Consider the following 21,639-nt stretch of genomic DNA (forward strand, 5'->3'; position numbering starts at 1 on the left):
TCCTATGCAGAGTTGAAATTAGTGGGTTTTAGAAGAATATTATTCTGCTTACTTTGCACTGGAAAATGTTTCGGTTCTCCCATGTTTCTAGTCAGGCCATGTCTATCTTGCGGTTGTATTAAGAACTGAAATTAGAAGCTGCAGGAAAGTAGGTTTGAATGTGTAATTAATACAGATTCCCCTGAGACTGACACTGTGTTTATAGCCTCTTTCTCACAGGGAAGAGGACATCCAAGATGATTAAAGGGCTGGAGCATCCTTCCTGTGAGGAACAGCTAAGGAGTCTGGGAGTTTTCAATGCAGAACAAAGGTGATCGAGGGGAGATATAATAGAGGTTTATAAAATTATGCATGAGGTGGAGAAAGTAGATAGAGAGAGCCTTTCCTCCCTCTCCATAATACCAGAAGTTGGGGTTATTGATAGACAATGGGCTCAGGACAGATTACTGGAAGTTCTTCTCTTCCTCAATGAATGATTAAAAATGTAGAATTCATGACCAGTGGAAATAGTGAAGGCCACAGGCACAGATGGTTTTAAAAAGGGTTAGACATATTCATGAAGGAGAGGCTCCTCAATGGCTATTATCCATAGTGAGGAAAAGGAACTTTTGTGTTTAGCAAACCTCTGAATACCAGCGTGAGGAGGCAGCCTCAGGGAAGGACATTAGTGTCTATGTCCTATTTCTGGCCCTCTAGGGCAGTGGTGACGAACCTATGGCACTCCAGATGTTCATGCTGGCAGGGGCTGATGGGAATTGTAGTCCATGAACATCTGGAGTGCCATAGGTTCGCCACCACAGCTCTAGGGTACCATACTATGCTATGTGACATAGTATGCCGAATTGGTCTGATCCAGCAGGGCTCTTCCTGTGTACTTATTCATACTGAATGTCATTACTAGTGTGTCAAGCAAATGTTTCATCCCAGTTACATCTGCATACCTCTGCATGGTACTGGCACCAGCTATTTTAATATAACCTTTTTGTCCTATTTGGAAAGGATAGAAAGTGTGAAAGGATAGTTGCTTCTCCTGTTGAATAGGAGTTTGGTTCTTTCATATTCTCAGGGCTTAGTTGTAGCCATTGATATCAACACACAATCTTAGAAACAACTAGGGTAAGTACCAAAAATATTATTTCTGAGGTTTGCAGATGGAGAGTGTTTTTCCTTCTTCACAACCAATTCTTTTACACCTCATGACAAAGGTAAGTAGCTTCCAACAAGCACTTCTGGCTGTTTTATTAGATTATTTTATACTATTCTACCTGAGGAGGAAAGGAGTTTAGGCAGAGGTGTAGAGCCAATGGGGTGGGGTGCGACGCCGTGGGCGGAGCTGTGGCAGGGGCATGGCGGGGGCATTCCGGGGTGGGGGTGGCTGGCACCGCAGCGGGGGCGCAAGACATACACATGCTCTGGGCGGAGTTTCCCCTCGCTCTGCCTATGAGCTTAGAAAAAGTGTCATGGTTAGTGTGCCCCTGCTGTTCTGAAGAACTTGAGACAAGGCAGCAACACCAAAATTGTGAATCTTCCTTGCCTAGGAAGTTCTTTTCCATTAGTGCATGTGGCCAATCCGAGGGAGTTCCATTTCAGAGAGTTTTTTGAGTTGCTTTGTATGTTCTAATGTATAGTAGACTTGTTGCTGCTGTTATTTTTCTTCTCAGATTAGCCTTGCAACTTGTTTTGTGTTGTTCTTTTTATATGGTTTGTTTTAATGTCGTTGTAGTTTATATACATGTGGGCATGAATCTTTGTTAACTGCTTTAGAGGTCCCCCCCCAATAAAACGGTTTGCTATAAATATTTAAATAAATACAATCTATATATGTCAATAAATGCATACCACGCTTTCTTCTCCTCTGGTGTTGCCCTTCCTCTCTTTTTGCTTGACTGATCCTGAGTCCCCTGGTTTTTGGTTTTGGTGTTTTTAGTCCTGGTAGCCAGGTTTTGTTGATTTTCAGACTCTCTTCCTTTTCATTGAAACTGTCCCAGTGTTTGTGAATTTCAGTGGCTTCCCTGCGTAGTCTGACACAGTAGCTAACAGAATTGTTGAGAATGTTTGTGTCTTCAAATAAGATCCTCTGTCCAGCTTGGTTTAGAGCATGTTCAGCAACTGCTGATTTCTCAGGTTGGTTTAGTCTGCAGTGCCTTTCATATTCTTTTATTCTTGTCAGAATGTTGCATTTTGTAGTCCCTATGTATACAGGTCCACAGCTTCATGGGATGGGATACACTCCTGTGGAGGTAAGTGGGTCTCTCATCCCCTTTGCTGACTGAAGCATTTGTTGTATTTTTCTGGTGGGTATGAAGATTGTTTGAAGGTTATGTTTCCCCATTCCGTCAGTGATTCCCTTGATGTACAGTAGATTTAGGTTCTACTTTGCTTTAGTGCAATGATGTAGACAATTTCACCATAAAACCCTACTCTGATAAGCAGAGGCGTTCCTCCCATTGGGCAAAGTGGGCAGTTGCCCTGGGCGCAGCCCTGTGGGAGGCGCAGGTTTGTTTGTGGGATTTTTTGTATTTTCAGTGTTTTTCCATTTATGGCCTGCAGAGGGCGCAGTTTTTAGGCTAGCAGCACCAAAATTTTAGGGAGGTTTAGGGAGACTCTCCTGATGCTATCACCCAGGTTTGGCGAGGTTTGGTTCAGGGAGTCCAAAGTTATGGAATCCCAAAGGGGGTGCCCCATCCCCCATTGTTTCCAATGGGAGCTAATAGGATATGGGGACTACACCTTTGAGGGTCGATAACTTTGGACCCCCTGAACCAAACTTCACCAAACCTGGGAGGTATCATCAGGAGAATCTTTTACTGATACCACCCAGGTTTTGTGAAGTTTGGTCCAGGGGGTCCAAAACTATGGACTCCCAAAGGGGGTGCCCCATCATCCATTGTTTCCAATGGGAGCTAACAGAAGATGGGGGCTATACCTTTGAGGGTCCATAACTTTGGACCCCCTGAACCAAACTTCACTAAACCTGGGTGGTATCATTAGGGGAGTCTCCTAAAGATACCCTGAAAGTTTGGTTCTGCTAGCTTAACAATTGCACCCCTGCCAGCAGGCACCTCCCAAATTTCCCCAGATTTTCCTTTTAAATCCCCCCGCCTTTGACATGGATTTAAAGGGAGAATCTGAGGTCCCCAGTTTAAACATTGCAAGTGATGCTGTTTCAGGGTGGGGGAGAATCAACCTCAAAATAGCATCACTTCCAATGTTGTTTAAACTGGGAACCCCAGATTAAGGTAGATTTAAAAGGAGAATCTGGGCTCCCTAGTTTAAACACCATTGAAAATGATGCTGTTTGCGGGTGGATTCCAGCATCACTTATTTAAACTAGGGAGCCCAGATTCTCCTTTGAAACACTGAAAGTGATGCTGTTTCCCCCAATTGGGGGGACTGGATACAACACCATAAAATGTTTTCATAGCAGTAATAAAACATTTTGAAAGCATTTTGAAAATGTTTTCAAAAAATTATTTCTGCTGTGTGGCATGGCCCATTGCTGGGTTCAGATTTGTGAGTTGGGGCATGTTCTATAATGTGATGGTGACTTTGAAACAACCTGCTGTAAAAATCATTGCTTGGTCACGGTGGGGGAGGGCGGCTGCCCATGGGGGGCGCCAAACTCCAGTTTGCCTAGATACACCACTGGGCGTAGCTACAAGGGGTGTGTGTGCGTTGCATTGGGCACGCGTCTGGGGGGGGCATCAAACTCAGGTTTTGCCCAGGGCTCCAGTTTGCCTAGTTATGCCACTGCTGATAAGTTTAGTAGGACTAAAAATGTGCTGTCACCATTGCAGAGGTTTGTTGCTTAGCTCTGAGGGAAGGGAACTGTTTTTTCGGCTCTGCCTGTTTTTCTTTAGGCATCAAGATTGGCTTTCAGCTGCTAACTGCTATATCCACAGTGAGACCTCCAGGAATTCTTTGCTCCCAGTAATGACTTTGTGTAATACATTGACAATATGCAGGGACTTCTCTTGGGCGCTGGCATAGCATATCAGGATATGCTGCTGTAACTTTGCTCCAGGACATTAACTTTTACCAGATCCTATGCGCCACTAAGCACAGCAAAGGTTGGGCTCCAATGAAGTTGCTGATTACAAGACTTTATCAAATGAGACACTTAGCTGGCATGCTTTTCTTTTTGGTAGACTGCCAGAGATGGAGAAATTTTTTTACCCAGTTTCCTTCTGACCAAAGTACCCAACTGATACTTTTTAAAAAACAAATCTGGTCACTATCTTTGTACTTCCATCTTTGACAAATCAGAACATTGAGCTACTGTGTGTCTATTTAGTGTTTAATACCTTGGGTTTTGTAGGTCAATACTTGTGATCAGGATTGGACTGTACATCTCATTTCATAGAATCTGGTTTCTTTTCTACCTTACTTAAGCAGAAAATGTGAAAATCCCATTATCTTTATAAAGGGCTCAAATAGAAAATACTAATCAGACACCAATTCATGAATTCTTTTCCATTGAGATGATTTTAGGAGCATAATGTATTTCACAGAAAAGGACGTGTTGAGAAAACTATCTCTGTTATCACCCAATATGCAAAGGTTTTATTTCTCACACTTCAAATCAATAGAATGAAAACAAACACTGATATTTGCAAATATTTAAAATTGGGTTTTATGTTAGTGGATGGACTACTTTGATTTATCTTCCCAACGAATAATGCAGGTAATAATCTTAGCCTTTCCCTCTCTGAATATTTTCTGTGTATTAGTCAACAAAAGGAGAGACTTTGTAAAAATAAATACAATAGAATATTCATTATCCCAGCATCCATTATCTGAAATTTTGGCCCTTTCCGCACAGCAAATGTATAGAGGGCTGCAGTTGGGATACAGTTTTTTAAATAATTTTTATTGTATCATTTGAATATTCCATTTTATGTTAATATTCTTCTTCATTGGTTTTCAAACAATACATTTTCCCCTTTTTCCCTTCCCCCCTGAATTTTCTTCATAGTTTTATCAAACAAACAGCAGTAAGTTCATTCTTTGTAATCTCTTCTCCCATATCTCCTCATTGACTCCAGCTTCTTTCATCCAGTCCGCATATATTGTCCATATCTTCAAAATTTCGCTCTGTTTATCTTGCCACAGTTTATTTTTTGTTATTATTTTGAAAATGTCCAGTGTCACTTGTTCCCAGATATATTCCAACCATTTCTGGATTGTCCATTTTTTGGAGTGCTGTGTGGTTTCCGGGTTGTATGGCCATGTTCTAGCAGCATTCTCTCCTGATGTTTCGCCTGCATCTGTGGCTGGCATCTTCAGAGGATCTGATAGTAGGAAAGGAAAGCAAGTGGAGTATATATACATGTGAATAACAATTAAGATAGCAAGTGTTACTCACTTGCCAGGCTACTTCTATTCAGATGCCCTCACCTATTGACCTTGCTATCTTAATTGTTACTCACAGGTATATATACTCCACTTGCTTTCCTTTCCTACTATCAGATCCTCTGAAGATGCCAGCCACAGATGCAGGCGAAACGTCAGGAGAGAATGCTGCTAGAACACGGCCATACAGCCAGTGGCGTTCCTGCCTAGGGACAGGGGGTACCCTTTGTCCCCGGGCGCCCCCCATTTGGTCACATGGGGGGGCGCCAACATTTCAGGGTCGTTTGTGTGTTTTTTAATGTTTTAAGTGTTTTTTCACGTTCCGGCCTGCAGGGGGCGCATTTTTAAGGCTAGCGGCACCAAAGTTCAGGGTACCATCCAGAGACTGCCCTGATGATACCACCCAAATTTGGTGATGTTTGGTCCAGGGGTAGCAAAGTTATGGACCCCCAAAGGGGGTGCCCCTATCCCCATTGTTTTCAATGGGAGCTAACCTGAGATGGGGGCTACCCATTTGAGGGACCATAACTTTGGTCCCCCTGAACATAACTTCACCAAACTTGGGTGGCATCATAAGAATAGTTAACAGATGATACCCTGAAAGTTTTGAGACTGTGCCTTCAGAAATGTGAACATTTGGTGTCACTAGCTTTAAAAATACACCCCTTCCAGGCACCCCAATAAATTTGCCCAAGATTCTTTGTTTTGCAGTGACTTTGCTCCATTGTAGCCAATGGGGAATTTCTGAGTGTGTAGGCAGGCTGCACATTTTTGAAGATAGAGGCACCAGACTTTCAGGGTGGCTCCAGGAGGGCCTCCTGGTAATAGCATCCAGGTTTGGAAACCTTTGCTTCTGGGGGTTCAATTTTATGGGCCCCCAAAAGGCTTATTTTGTTTCCCCGCTCCTGCATATGAAAGCCTGTGGGCTGAGTTCTCTCAGAACTCTCTCAAACCCCCCCACTCCAGAAGAAAAGCTCACCAAGCTTGGATGCTATTACTCAAGGCCTCTTGGAGCCACCTTGAAAGTCTGGCACCTCTATCTTCAAAAATGTGCAGCCTGCCCCAGAAATTCCTCATTAGCTACAATGGAGCAAAGTCACTGCAAAACAAAGAATCTTGGCCAAATTTTTTGGGGTGCCTGGAAGGGGTGTATTTTTAAAGCTAGTGACACCAAAATTTCAGGGTGTCATCTGTTAACTATTTTTATGATGCCACCCAAGATTGGTGAAGTTATGTTCAGGGGGACCAAAGTTATGGTCCCCCAAATGGGTAGCCCCATCTCAGGTTAGCTCCCATTGAAAACAATGGGGATGGGGGCATTCCATTTGGGCGTCCATAACTTTGCTGCCCCTGAACCAAACATCACCAAATTTGGGTGGTATCATCAGGACAGTCTCTGGATGATGCCCTGAAATCATGGTGCCGCTAGCTTTAAAAATGCGCTCCCTGCAGGCCGAAAACCCCCCAAAAATACCCCCCAAAACCCCAAATACCTTGCATTCGCATTTGTTCATATTTGGGCAGGACATAACCGGACAATTTTTGTCCGAATGTGCCCAAATTTGCCCAGATTCCAGCCAAATCTGCTATTTGTTTCATCTGAATCTCCAACCCTCAAAAGTGATGCTGTTTCAGGGTGGGGGAGAATCCACCCCCAAACAGCATCACTTTCAATTTTGTTTTAACTGGGGACCCCAGATTCTTCCTTTAAGGTAGATTTAAAAGAAGAATTTGACCTAGTTTAAACACCATTGAAAGTGATTCTGTTTGGGGGTGGATTCCACTGGAGGTGTTTTGTGAGAGATGATGCTGACATTTGTTTGGTAAATGTTTTACTGGGGGTGATTTGTGAGAGATTTACATGCTTAATACCCACTTGCACTGGCTTGGAGTTGTTTCTCAGGCTAACAACCTACCTCATAGGATTGTTGTGATTAGGAAATTAGGAAAAGAGTTGGTGGGGAGAGAGCCATGTATGTTTTGATGGGAGTGGGAGGTGTTTTGTGAGCTGGTACAAAAAATCATTGTTTGGTCATGGTGGGGGAGGGTGGCCGCCCATACGCTGGGCGGGGGGGCGCCAAACTCAGGTTTTGTCCCCGGGCGCCAGTGTGCCTAGGTACGCCCCTGCATACAGCCCCGGAAACCTCACAGCACCCCAGTGATTCCGACCGTGAAAGCCTTCGACAATACATTGTCCGTTTTTTCTTTTCTTTCCAGCCTAAAGCTATTGTTGCATGTGCTGCTTTGATCATTATTTTATACATATAGCTATATTTTTTATCTACCCTTCTTTTCTCCATTACACCCATGAACATTAAATCATTATTTATCCCAATATTAATCTTCACCAGTTTCTCGATATGTAACATTATGGTTGTCCAATTTTTTTTCACTTCTATACATTCCGTCCACATATGGCTATAATATGGCTCCTGGTGCAGTTGGGATACAGTAACCCGTTTTCTTATTTTTGAATTCACATGCATCCTTGCAGGCTGTGATTGGAGTCCACGGAAACAATGCAGGGTGCTGTTGCGCCTTTGCATGGAGACGGGTCTCTTTTTAAAATTTACTTCCCACTGATGTGTAGCTATGCAGGCATGCACAAATGAACCCTCGTGGCCGTGCTGATGTCTTACGATACGACCATTTGCACCTGCGTAACTATGCAGATGTAAGCCGCAAATTTTTTAAACAAGGAAAACAGAGGTGAATAAAGTGCTTTCTGCACGGCCATTTGCTTGTAAGCAGCTGCAACCCGCGATTTTTCAAAAGACTCGCAAATAACGTGATTGTCAAAAAAACCAGTTTGGGGGAAAGTAACATGGGGCAGACTCATTTTAGGGGTGGGATCTGCGCAAAGTCCCCCTTCCCCCCAAATTGGGTTTTTTCCCATTCTAAACTCGTGTTTATTGGCCCATGAGGAGTGGGCTTTTGTGCTCACAGAAACACACCTCTGATGACCCACCCCTGAGCCATGGTATTAGAATTTAAGGAGGCCATCTTTAAATGGCTCAAGCCCAGAAATGAGTCTAAGATGAAGATAGTGGAAAAACATGGTAATGAAGATAATGGAGGAGGCTTTTAAAATTGTATCTTTCACGATACACCAGAAGCTATGTTGAAACTTTGATGTCTCTACCTTTAAAAACAGCCCCTCAAGAGCTCCAGAAAGATGTCCTCTGGGGTGTAATGGAACCAGTTTTATTTGGACTCCTGACCCCACCCCCACAAAAAGCCCCCCTCCACACCAGGATGGAAATTCAGGAATTTTTGACTCCATTTTACCCAGATCTGAACTTATAGCCTACTCCCAGGCATTTAAAGGAGGGTGGGGATAAAGAATATTAGCTCTGAGGTTCACTCAGTTGCCAGTCGCTTCCTGTTTTCTATGCTAAGTATCCTGGGGAAAGTCAGACCTCAAAGAGTGAAAACAGGACACCCATAGCAGCTGCCAAAGTGTCTCTTGCTGCTATATAGCAGGACTAAGAAATGTGGGGCTGAGAAAGAACTCACAGGCTTAGAGCAGAACGTTTTGTATGATGTTGGCAAAGAAGGGATCACGAAAGAGGGCTTTGGAGGTTGGGTGCTATGGGGCAGGGGAGCCAAAGGAAAAGGTAAGGGGCAGGACGCTGTCAGTCCATAGAAAATAATAAATAAAATTAAGATATGATCTGTGGAAAAACTGTAATGAGACATTATTGCAGAAGCTGTTCACCTAAAAGCATGATTAGACTGATGTTGAACCAAATGTTTGAACCGCACAACACAAATTCTGACAAGCATTAGGATGTGATTCATCAGTCAACCGATCGACCATAATGTCTTTCTGTTTGGAGTTTGGCAGCCACCCTTTTGAGCCACACTGTCAGGATAAGTTCCCATTCTTTTTAACTGTTGAAAATTGGCCATGCATGCTGTCTGCTGCATGAATTAATGAATATTTATTTACTGTACCATACGGTTATTGTACTAACAGGGGAAGAAACACAAGCATTTATTTAAATTTCTAGCCTGCCTCAGCCCAGGGCTCGGGAAAGTAGCAAGGCTTTAAAATAATTTATGAGTATTTGGTTACCATTATGGATGATTATAATCATCAGCTGAAATGGCTAGGTTAGCAGTGATATGGGGAGAGATGAAAAGGCAGGGTGAAGGGCAGCCCCGAGGGAGCAGCAGCTTGAAGGACTTCGTAATAATATCTACATTATGAGCATTTATGAGAGTTTATTCCACCCTTCCTCCAAGGACGTCAAGAGGGCAGTAATGATCTCCTGCCTCTCAATTTTATCCTCACAATAAACCTCTGGGTGACTGGTTGAGTGTGACCCTATGAGCTTTATGTCAGAGTAGAGAGTGGTCATAGTCTAGCGCATTACTAGCACTGACTGTCTATATATTAGCTTTATACCAATTTAACTGTTACAACTTTCTCAAAAAGTCCTGGAAATTATAGTTCTGCTGGTGTGTAAGCTATTTTTTTCCCTAGTGATCTCCGGTCCACCTAATAGAACAGTTCTGTGGGGAGAGGAGAGAGAAATCTGTTAAACCAGTTTTTTTTAAGCACATGAATGCCGTCTTTCATACCCTATGTCCATTGTATAAAGGGTTGTTTGTTTGTTTTTTGCCTTAGGAAGCGGAGGAAGAAAACGGGGGAACCAAAGAAAGTTAAAGTGTTCTAAAAAGTTATATCACAAATTGTAGATGTTCTGGCTTCCCTAGAACACCATTTAATAAACATTCGTTCGTTCGTTCGTTCGTTCGTTCGTTCGTTCGTTCGTTCGTTCGTTCGTTCGTTCGTTCGTTCGTTCGTTCGTTCGCTCATTCATTCAATCTCAGTATGTTCCCAATTTCCTTTTACCAGTAGGCACTACAACAGTGCTGGAGTTAACGATAGCGGTCTAGTTTGCCTGCCTCCTGGCATGTAGTCTCATGTGAACGTTTGTAGCATCCTTAGTGTTAAATGTTGAACTTCGATAAAGCAGGTATGGGAAAGATAGAAAGAGACGTCAGCACTGCCAGAATGCCTTCTAAATAATGCTTTGAATGTTAGTCAAATGGCATCAGACTCTGCATTTATGATTAGCGTCATTAAAAATTGCAGTCATGTGCCACATAGCACAGATACTCCCGGGTTAATGAATGCAAACAGGAACTGCAAAGAGGTGTTAAAAATCAGAAACTTTATTAAAATGTAAATTTTAGTATTTTTAATCAAATTAGATATTTCTTTTCATTTTCCAGTCTCATGAAAATTATATAATTTGCTCCCCTCAAAATAGTGCCAACTGTTAACAAATTTAGTAGCTAGCACTCAAAGAGGATGTGAAGAAAGCACTTCAAATAACATGACAATCTCATCTTTACAGTAATACCAGGTTGTTAATTAGCTGAGCTACCCAAATACTGAGATTATAGTTAAAATGGCTCTGAGTGGGAGGTGATAATGATGCACTGCCTGTTTTACAACACATTATATGCAGCGCACATTAATTCCAGTTTTTTTCAAAAAAATCCATCATTATTAAAAAGCTCCCATTTTAAAGGGTGAAATCACTCTGAGAGAAGCTTACCTTATTAACCGCGTCTATAATAGATACTGCTATATCTGGCAATGGGAAGATACGTCAAAGTGTGTTAAAGGAAGAACTTGGCTCTTTAATCAGCTACGAGACAGAAACACCAGCACAAATTAAAAAAAGATGAATAATTCTGGAAATGTTGCTTTTGGAAAAGGAAATAGTTTTAATCTTGAGCTGCAAAAATTTAAAATGATACACATGGGAATTGTCTCCCTATGAATATAATTTTCTTGCAGTTTCATGCTAGCGCCCGCATAGGAAAGGATGTACCCAAGGCAGCCAAAAGGCAGAGTTTGTAGCTAGATGGCCTACTGACATAGGCAATGGTGGGATTCAGCCAGTTTGCACCACTTCGGCAGAACCGGTTGTTAAATGATTTGAATCCCACCACTGGTCACATAGGCCTTGATTTTGTGTTTAAATAAGTTAATAAATAAGTTAAATAAATTGAAAACAATGCTGTCACTTTTAGCATCAGGGCCCTAATAGAACCTTGGTTTGCAGACTTGGTTACTCTGCTTTTTATACTGGTCGGCAGAAATTAGTAATTTCTTTAAAATGAAGGATCAGGTCTGAGACCTGTTCAGGAGCCGTAGGCTGCAATCTGAAGAACGATCTCCTGGGAGTGAGGCCCATAAATAACATGAATAAAATGGGATGGGCTTCAAAGTTTACAGTTGTTCCCCTAATCCCAAATCAGCTTGGGTAGCTCTAGCTACTCACTGGTGAGGGAAATGCTCTCTGTGGTTCATTCTGCACATGCAGAATAGTGCACTTTCATACTGCTTTCAGTGCTCTTTGAAGCTGTGCGGAATAGCAAAATCTACTTGCAAACAGTTCTGAAAGTGGTTTGAAAATTATTTTGCGTGTGCAGAAGGGGCCCGTGTTTTGAGGTACCTTTTCCTTAGATTATCTCCTCCTTGAAATTCGAGATTCATATTAAAGTACAAACTACCTACCTATCAAACTTTTAATATTTTTAAAAAGATCTTGTCTGAGATTGACACCTCCATTTCCACATTGACCCAGAGGACTACAAACCCCACCACAAGTACACAGTGCCAGCAAACTGGGATAGTTGCCTATCAGGTTGCCGCAGGGCATGGCTTTGCCAAAGTCTACTTAGGAGTCAGCCAGCTTGAAGGAGCCCAACTGGCCTGCAGTGGCATGCTCAGCAGTAGACGCCAGCCCACCCAAGTTCTTACCAGAGATGACCCTGGCTCTGAGACGCCGGGCAGCTGTGAGAAAGAGGCAGAGAGAACAGGCAGTGCTGATTTTCTCAGAGGAGGTTGGGTCAGGGAGCCAGCTATTTAAAGAAGTCCAGGGGGAAGGGCTGGTGAGCTCACCACTCCAAGGCAAGTATCCATTGGCCTGGGGGATTGTCCCTCTCAAGGGCTGGATGAGGGAGGATGAGGATTGAGGGAGGAAGGATTGGCAGAGTCCAAGGTTGACTTTTTCCCCAGTTCAATGATGTACATAATAGGGGAATTATATGCATGAAACTGTTCCATGTGCGAAGATTAATTTTGACTTCTGTTGCTCATGATGAAAAGGCTCTCAGAGTCCACAGGGGGTGCCAAATCCATGGGAGCGGCGTGCATCTGCTCCAGAAGATTTGCTATCCCCGAGACACTTGCCCCATCAGAGGGGTGATTATTAGTCTGCCTGCCTGCCTGCCTGCCTGCCTGCCTGCCTGCCTGCCTGCCTGCCTGCCTGCCTGCCTGTCTGTCTGTCTGTCTGTCTGTCTGTCTGTCGGTCGGTCGGTCTATTCAATTTCTAGGCCGCCCTCCCCCGAAGGGCTCAGGGTGGTGTACATCAATATCAAATATAAACAAGAACAATAAAACAACTTAATAATTTTAAATTCACAGATGGCGACTTATCCCAACCCCATTTCCACCCACGGGAGACCAAGGTGGTATGAGGGTCTGATGGTCACCCCAGCTGGCCCAAAGCCTGGTGGAACAGGTCCGTTTTGCAGGTCCTGCGGAAATTCTGTAGGTTCCGCAGGGCCCTGGTCTCCTTCGGGAGCCTGTTCCATCAGGTAGGGGCCAGGGCAGTAAAAGCCCTGGCCCTTGTTGAGGCCAGTTGGATCTTTATTGGGCCAGGGATTTCCAGTAGGCGCTCCTCTGTAGGATTACTCGGCATGTAGCCACCCTGGCCCTCCCCAACGCTGGAATACTGTGCTAGATATGGTGCCAGTGTTCCAGTGCCCCTGATCCTGCTGTAGTGGGGCCGGGGAGGAGCCCATGTTAGTTGGCTCCTTCCTGGTCACTCAGTGCATTACGCAAGTTGAGACTTGAGCCACTCTTTTGGGTGGCTCAAGTGTATTAAGCCCAGTGGGGGCTTCTTGGTGGTTGGGAGGCTTTCACACTTTTGAAACCTCCCCACTCCCTTTGGGTGTGGCGGGGCGGAATGGCTGTGGCTCCACGGCCAGTTGATTGCCTGGACTCGTGGATGGGGCTGCCTGCCATCAGCACATGTTAGCCATTGCTGGATGCTGCTTATCTGTGGATAAATGACATGTACTGATCACTTGGCAGATCGGCAGGATCATAAAGACACGTAACAATCTACAGGCCAGCACTGCTTATGCAGTGTAATCTTGGCTGGAAGGGTGCAGCAACCTGATCTGGCTCCTTGTGCGAATGCATATCTACATCCAAGCCTTTGTGGTTCCTGCATACGAGCTATTAGGTCAGCGGTTCTCAACTTGTGGGTCGCGACCCCTTTGAGGGTTGAGTGACCCTTTCACAGGGGTCGCCTAAGACCATCAGAAAACACATATTTCCAGTGGTCTTAGGAACCGAGACACAAATAATGTTATGGTTGGGGGTCACCACAACATGAGGATCTGTATTAAAGAGTTGCGGCATTAGGAAGGTTGAGAACCACTGTATTAGTATTGAGAACCACTGTATTAGGTGAACTAGTGCCTTGCCTTTGAGCATCTCTGAATTGAGGACTTTGCCACTTCTGGTTTTCTTTTGCTTTTTTAGTTTTTACTGATATGTTATGTCTCTTGCTTGTCTTTTTTTCTTTTAAAAAAACCCGGTAGTTGTTTGTTATGGACTCATGAATTAAATGAAAAGTTGTATCAGCGGAGATGTCCTTAGATTGGATCCAACAAGACCTAGAGAAGAAAGTATTGGAAACCATAGTGTCGAAGATTAGATTTTAAATAAACCAAGACTATGGAAATTTAGACCAGAAAAATACATTTCTTCACGGCTGACTTGAATTACTTTGAAAAACATTCATACTGTTTCCACGTTGTATTTCCTTTATATCAAACTTTGCCTTCTGCATAGACTCTTTTTCCTCCCCTGATGTGTTTAATATTCTTTATTTCTCAGCATGTCTTTTATTTCTCCATTGTATTAAGCTCTTTTGGTAGTTGCACTGATTACATTGCATACTTAAGCATAGTTGAGAATATTGACTTCTGGCAGATTGATCAACGATGACTACTTAATTAGCTGGAGTTTGTCAGCCTATGATCAGGCTGTCTTCTGGATAAATGCCCTGGGATGCAGTGATCTATAATATAGAAACACAGCCGACTCTGTAATGTTATTTCAGGTTGTTGTTTTTTTAAAAAGAACATCTTTTGTGTTATTGATCAAACAACTGTTGCCATGCACCTGGTAAAATTATTGGTAAACAAATTGCACAATATACGAAGTGGAGATCATCTTAATAACCATTTTTTCTCTGATACCAGCTGAATTATATGATGTCCCAAAATTGGAACTCTGTTCCATAATCCTGAATCAGTGTATTTCCCCTGATTTTTCTGTTTTTGAACAGAAGATTTATGCAGAGATGCTGAGAATGTTCAATGTGAACATAATCCATACTTGTCACGGTGTGCTAGCAACTGAACCCCTGGGCAGCAAAGTTGCCGTGCATGTGGAGCAGAAGTGGCACGTGGCAAACTTCCTTTACCGATGTACAAGGCAGTGGCTGTGTGCCTATAGTTCTTGCTCTTGGCTTTCCCCGTGGAAAGCAAGAGTATTTCAGGCACATGTCTGATGCTGCAATGGTGCAGAGAGGAGGTAAGCGTCCCCCACCCCTAATTGGCCTGAGATTCATTCTCCTGAGTTTCCAGGGTCAGACAAAGACTAGACTGGGCTGGCTTGACAAAGACTAGACTAAGGGGAACATTGCATCTTGAGCTTCTTGAATTGTGGCAAAGGACTAGCTTCCTTTTTTTGGGACCAATTACAACTGGGGGCTTCTCTCCCTGCCACAAATCAATTCACCAATCGTATTCCCAGTTATATTCCCATTTTCCTGTCCAGGTAATTTGGCTCCCAGCACATTCAAGGTGGGAGCTAGATCTTCCATTAGAAGAGAAGCAACAGCTCAAGGATGCTTAGCTGTCTAGCTAGATTTTCCAAAGTAATGTATCACCCTAAATATACCACTTTGCCATTTTTGCATATCTGGGAAGCTAAGTATGTTAATGTAACATATTCATAACAACTTCCCCTTGTTTGGATATGAAGGCAAGACTGGAACCAGACCCCAGCGTAACCTTCGTTCTGACTGGATATTAGAAAAAAACGTTTGCTTCTCCACTCCTCCTGCTGGGTTACCTTAGGCTAGTCACAGTTCTCTCAGAATTCTCTCAGCCCCACCTACCTCACAAGGTGTCTACTGTGGGGAGAGGAAAGGAAAGGAGTTTGTAAGCTGCTTTGAGACTCCTTACAGGAGAGAAAAGTGGGGTATAACTTTTCTTCTTCAATATAAAGAAAACTCCTCACCCCCCCATAATGTTAAAGTTTTTTTCTATTCTAATGTAGAAGGGAGGGAAGGGGAAAACATGGAAAGGTAGGGAGAAGGAAAAGGAAAGAAGGGATAAGGAAGAGGGAGGCCAGTCTAGATGGTGAGCTGTGGCTGCCTCAACCATGTGCCTGGCAAAACATCTCCGTTTTTAGAGCTTTTACGAACGAACACACACACCCACACGCACGCACGCACGCACGCACGCACGCACGCACGTAACCTTTAAGAGGTTCAAAGTGAAGATGAACATTTAAAAGAATCTAACACACTGATAAAAAAGGTGTAGTAAAAATGGTATTACAAGCTTTTGGAGTGAATTGTGACAACACAACAAAGAAATCTTCATGATTCAGTAAAAATACAGATCAGATAGGCAATCATGCCCACAAGTTAGGGAAGTAATAGTTTTGCCCTAACAGTACTATACAGTGGGCAGTGGCGCAGTACATGTACAACAGATTCTTCACAATTTCTTAGCACAAATACAATGTCTTTCCTGATGTGGGAGTTTTCAAACCCTCCCCTGATGTAGGGCTGAGGGTGGAACATTGCATCTTGCGAGGGGAGCTTTTAAGTTCATTTGCCAACTGATTGTGGAAAGGTGCATGGAGTATTGTTCACAGGGAGATAGATCTACTTGCCTTGATTAAAGTCAGCATCTCTCAACCTTTGTTGGTAAGAAGTTGAGGTATGAATGGCCTACCTCAAAGGGCAGCGGTGAGCCAGGGCAGTGTAAAAGTTCCAAAGCACATTTTTAAGGTCGATAAGTGATAAAATAATATGTTGTTCTGAAGCGATTAGGGAAGGAATTTTGTGAGGCATTAGGTTTGATTTATCTTAACAAAGTGTTTGCAGTCATAATTAAGAGGTATATTAAGCCTGGCATCAATTAGACAAATTGATGTGAACATCTGATTGGGTCCTGAGAGGGTTAGATTTCTCCCAGCTGTGAAAGAGATCATTTTGAAAGAGGAAAGGATAATTAGCAAAATAGCAGGTTCAGTCGAATGTACATGAGTGGGTTAGTTTCTGAACTTTGACAGTCTGAGGTTGGTGGTGTTGATGTCTAATTGTGTAAAATACAAATTTTTAATTTCTTACTTGTGAAGAAAAATGTTCTGGGGGAAATCCATAAAAACCTTGCCCAGGTGTTTAGTATTCATTTGCCTAATGGGCCTCAGAAGACGTCTCTATCGGCACAAAATTCTAGAAAAGTAGTAATCTGAAGACTGATTCAAATATGCTGTGAAGGCTCTTTCTGGACTCTTTCTGGACTGTGAAGGCTATTTCAAATGTATACATTTGAGTACTCCCCCCACGTAAAAATAAATAGATAGATGGTATAAGAATGTAGGAACAGTCTTGCTGGATCTGATCCACAGTCCATCTAGTCCAGTATCTTGTTTCACACAAAAACCAACCAGTTACTTTGGAGGGCCAACATAGAGGGCCAGATTCTTCAGCTGATGCCACTTCTTGGTATTCAGAGGTTTGCTGGCTCTGACGAGGGATAAGAACATAAGAACATAAGAACTTGCCTGCTGGATCAGACCAGAGTCCATCTAGTCCAGCTCTCTGCTACTCGCAGTGGCCCACCAGGTGCCTTTGGGAGCTCACGTGCAGGATGTGAAAGCAATGGCCTCCTCCTGCTGCTGCTCCTGAGCACCTGGTCTGCTAAGGCATTTGCAATCTGAGATCAAGGAGGATCAAGATTGGTAGCCATAGATTGACTTCTCCACCATAAATCTGTCCAAGCCCTTTATAAAACTATCCAGGTTAGTGGCCATCACCACCTCCTTTGGCAGCATATTCCAAACACCAATCACATGTTGCGTGAAGAAGTGTTTCCTTTTATTAGTCCTAATTCTTCCCCCCAGCATTTTCAGTGTATGCCCCCTGGTTCTAGTATTGTGAGAAAGAGAGAATTTTTTTTCTCTGTCGACATTTTCTAGCCCATGCATAATTTTATAGACTTCAATCATATCCCCCCTCAGATGTCTCCTCTCCAAACTAAAGAGCCCCAAACGCTGCAGCCTCTCCTCATAAGGAGGGTGCTCCTTTTACTCACCATGGATGTTCCTTTTACTCACCATGGCTAGCAGCCATTGATGGACCTCTCCTTCATGAATATGTCTAACCGCAGTATAAAGCCATCCGTGCTTGTGGCCATCACTACGACCACTGGTAGTGAATTCCTGGAAAATATGGCCACTTTACAAAGTGGACTTCGTGGTCTTGTTTTATTTATTTATTTATACCTCATGCCAAAGACTCTAGGTGGCTTATACAAGATGAAAAACAATATAAAATCACAAAAAAACACGATAAACAAACTATAAAATTAAAAACAAAACAATAAAACAACCTAACGTCAACCACAATCCCCACTCCCCTTCACCCACCCCACAGATCAGCAGCTGTAGACGGCTTTCAGGGAGACTGGCCAAATGCTTGGGTGAAGGTAAAGGTCTTCGCCATGCACTTAAAGGCATAAAGAGTAGGTATCTGCCGAATCTCCCAGGGGAGACTGTTTGGGGTCTGCAACCTGCGGCTGTCCAGATGTTCATGTACTACAAATCCCATCAGCCCCTGCCAGCATGGCCATGAACATCTGGAAAGCTGCAGGTTGCAGACCCCTAGTAAGAAGTGTCAGGTCTTCAGTCATGAAAGGGTTAATGATTCTGTTTGTTAGTAAACATTAGCTAGATTGCCTTTAGCCAATAGTGCAGTTGAGTAACTTTGTATCTGCATTAATGAAGTAATCCATATATTGTCGAAGGCTTTCACGGCCGGAATCACTGGGATGCTGTGTGGTTTCTGGGGCTGTATGGCCGTGTTCTAGCAGCATTCTCTCCTGACGTTTTGCCTGCATCTGTGGCTGGCATCTTCAGAGGATCTCCAGCCACAGATGCAGGCGAAGCGTCAGGAGATAATGCTGCTAGAACACGGCCATACAACCCGGAAACCACACAGCACCCCACCGAAGTAATCCATACTTGATGTGTTTAAAAGCACATGGGCACTTTGGCAGGAAGTTGTAAACTTTCTTTGTTCTCAGCCAGTTTGTGTGAGTTGCACCTTCTCACAATGTTGAAATAGAATGTAGCTCAGCATAGAGAGGACTGTTTTATCATTTTGCTACCGTTTTACCTTTCCCTTTTGTTTTCTTAGTAAACTTTATTTAAGCAAACCAGAAGCATCTGTGATTTATTTACTCTAACTATTTTATAGTTTTACACGAACACTATTCCAAAACCAGGGGACAAGCCCTCTTGCGTGTCCCTGCTCCCTTCACCTCAGTGGGGGAAGAGGTACCACCAGGAGTATCTTCCCCTGTGATCTCAGTACATGCAGGCAGGTACATATAGGTGCAGGCGCTCCTTCAGGTAGGCAGGGCCCAAGCCATTTAGGGCTTTATATGTCAACATCAACACCTTGAATTGGGCACAGGAGCACATTGTGAGCCAGTTCAAGAACTGGTATGATGTGCATCTGGCCAGATGTACTGACTAACAGCCTAGCTGCTCCATGCTGTACCAGCTCCAGCTTCCAGACTGTCTTCAAGGGCAGCCCCACATAAAGCGCATTACAGTAGTGCAACTGAGAGGAGCATGTAATGCTGTAGCCAGTTCCCCTTTGTCCAAAAATGGGCAGAACTGTTGAACCAGACAGAGCTGTTGGAAGGTCTTCGTGGCCACGAGTGTCACCTGAACCGTGAAGGACAGTGATTAACCAAGAAGAACCCCCAGATCGTGCACCCGGCCCTTCTGGGGCATTAGATAATGAAAATTCCTATGTATACTACATACAACATTTTCAAGAATTTTTGTTGTTGTTTAGCAGTAAATTATCTTGGGCAACAGTCAATGTACTATACTGTATAACATGATTATACATTAATAATCTTTTCAGTGTTTTAAGAGTTCATAAGAACATAAGAACATAAGAAAGAGCCTGCTGGATCAGAACAGAGTCCATCTAGTCCAGCACTCTGCTACTTGCAGTGACCCACCAGATGCCTTTGGGAGCTCACAGGCAGACTATGAAAGCAATGGCCTTCTGCTGTTGCTCCCAAGCACCTGGTTTGCTAAGGCATTCGCAATCTCAGATCAAGAGGATCAAGATTGGTAGCCATAGATCGACTTCTCCTCCATAAATCTGTCCAACCCCCTTTTAAAGCTATCCAGGTTAGTGGCCATCACCACCTCCTGTGGCAGCATATTCCAAACACCAATCACACGTTGCGGGAAGAAGTGTTTCCTTTTATTAGTCCCAATTCTTCCCCCCAGCATTTTCAATGGATGCCCCCTGGTTCTAGTATTGTGAAAAAGAGAGAAAATTTCTCTCTGTCAACATTTTCTACCCCATGCATAATTGTATAGACTTCAATCATATCCTCTCTCAGACGTCTCCTCTCCAAACTAAAGAGTTCCAAACTCCACAGCCTCTCCTCATAAGGAAGGTGCTCCAGTCCCTCAATCATCCTCGTTGCCCTTCTCTGCACTTTTTCTATCTCTTTGATATGCTTTTTGAGATGTGGCGACCAGAACTGAACACAGTACTCCAAGTGCGGTCGCACCACGGTTTTATATAAGAGCATGACAATCCTTGCAGTTTTATTATCAACTCTTTTCCTAATTATCCCCAGCATAGAGTTTGCCTTTTTCACAGCTGCCATGCATTGAGTTGACATTCCCATGGAACTATCAACTAAGACACCCAAATCCTTTTCCTGGTCTGTGACTGATAGCACTGACCCTTGTAGCGTGTATGTGAAGTTTGGATTTTTTGCGCCTATGTGCATCACTTTACCAACTTCAATATCCATATACACTTGTAGTCTTACCAATTATAACTGGATGACAGTATTTAAGACCGAGTAATACCCTGTATTTTGTTTACTACAGGATTTGTTCTCTGTCTTAAACCTTCATGTGTTTCAAATGTTCTATGGCAGCATAGTGTCCACAGCACTTTGCAACTCCTTCTCAAGTATGGATATAATTGTAATATTTCTTATGGAAACAGGCATTTATACTTTTAAATTCAGTAACTTCGCCAAATAATACAGATGTATACCTTGACTAAATATTTATTTATTTATTGGGCTTAATATACCGCCCACCCCCGAAGGGCTGTGGCCGCTGTACAAAGGTAAAATACCATTAAAAACATATAGTTGCAATTAATAATTAAAACCAGCATATTTAAACGTAGCATCACAACAAAACCAACAGATGACAACTGAGAGAAAAGACCTCCTACCCCCTCCCCTGGGAGGGGACTGGGCACAATAGTAATGGCAACCAGTTATGATGGTATTCAGGGGATGGCAGGGGGTGGCAGAACACCAAGGTGGAACAGCTCCGTTTTACATGCCCTGCGGAACTGTCCAAGGTCCTGCAGGGCCCTGATGGCAGAAGGAAGAGTGTTCCATCAGGCAGGGGGCCTGGGCAGTAAGAGCCCTAGCCCGGGTGGAGGCTGATCACATCATTGAGGGGCCGGGGACCACCATCAGATTTGCCTCCGCCGAGCACAGCGGTCAAGCAGGGACATAAGGAGAGATGATAAATGATGCAATTTATGTTGAATAAATTCAGGCTTGACAGGAAAGCACGTATTGCATATATTTCAGTCCCTCACCACAAATTTCTGCCCCCCCCCATGACTTCAGAATTTCTAGAAATTTTACATGCTGAGGTTGCATTCCGGTGGAGCATCTGTTTCTTTACATCCCTGAGAGCCAGACCAAATCATAGGCAATCAGAGACTGAACAATTTTGGAGGAAACCTGATGTGTATGTGATCTCTGACACCAGGAAAATCCTGAATCCCTTGTCTACTCCATGAGTGGCTGTTTTTTCACTATTTGCCCATATTAAATATATCTATTCAGGTTTGTTGCTCTCTTGAG

At 43.4% G+C, this 21,639-nt stretch overlaps 1 long non-coding RNA gene across 1 annotated transcript; it reads right to left on the bottom strand.

Moving 5' to 3' along the window:
- Positions 1 to 1,922: 1,922 nt before the first annotated feature.
- Positions 1,923 to 21,380, bottom strand: LOC125438389. Its single transcript, XR_007245344.1, has 4 exons — positions 21,369 to 21,380; positions 11,133 to 11,143; positions 3,560 to 3,562; positions 1,923 to 2,033 (listed from the first exon to the last, which is right to left on the bottom strand). It is a non-coding gene; the product is annotated as an uncharacterized LOC125438389 (long non-coding RNA).
- Between the last annotated feature and the right edge of the window lie 259 nt (positions 21,381 to 21,639).

The sequence above is a fragment of the Sphaerodactylus townsendi genome, linkage group LG08 (genome assembly GCF_021028975.2).
Source record: "Sphaerodactylus townsendi isolate TG3544 linkage group LG08, MPM_Stown_v2.3, whole genome shotgun sequence".
Classification (NCBI taxonomy): Eukaryota; Metazoa; Chordata; class Lepidosauria; order Squamata; family Sphaerodactylidae; genus Sphaerodactylus; species Sphaerodactylus townsendi.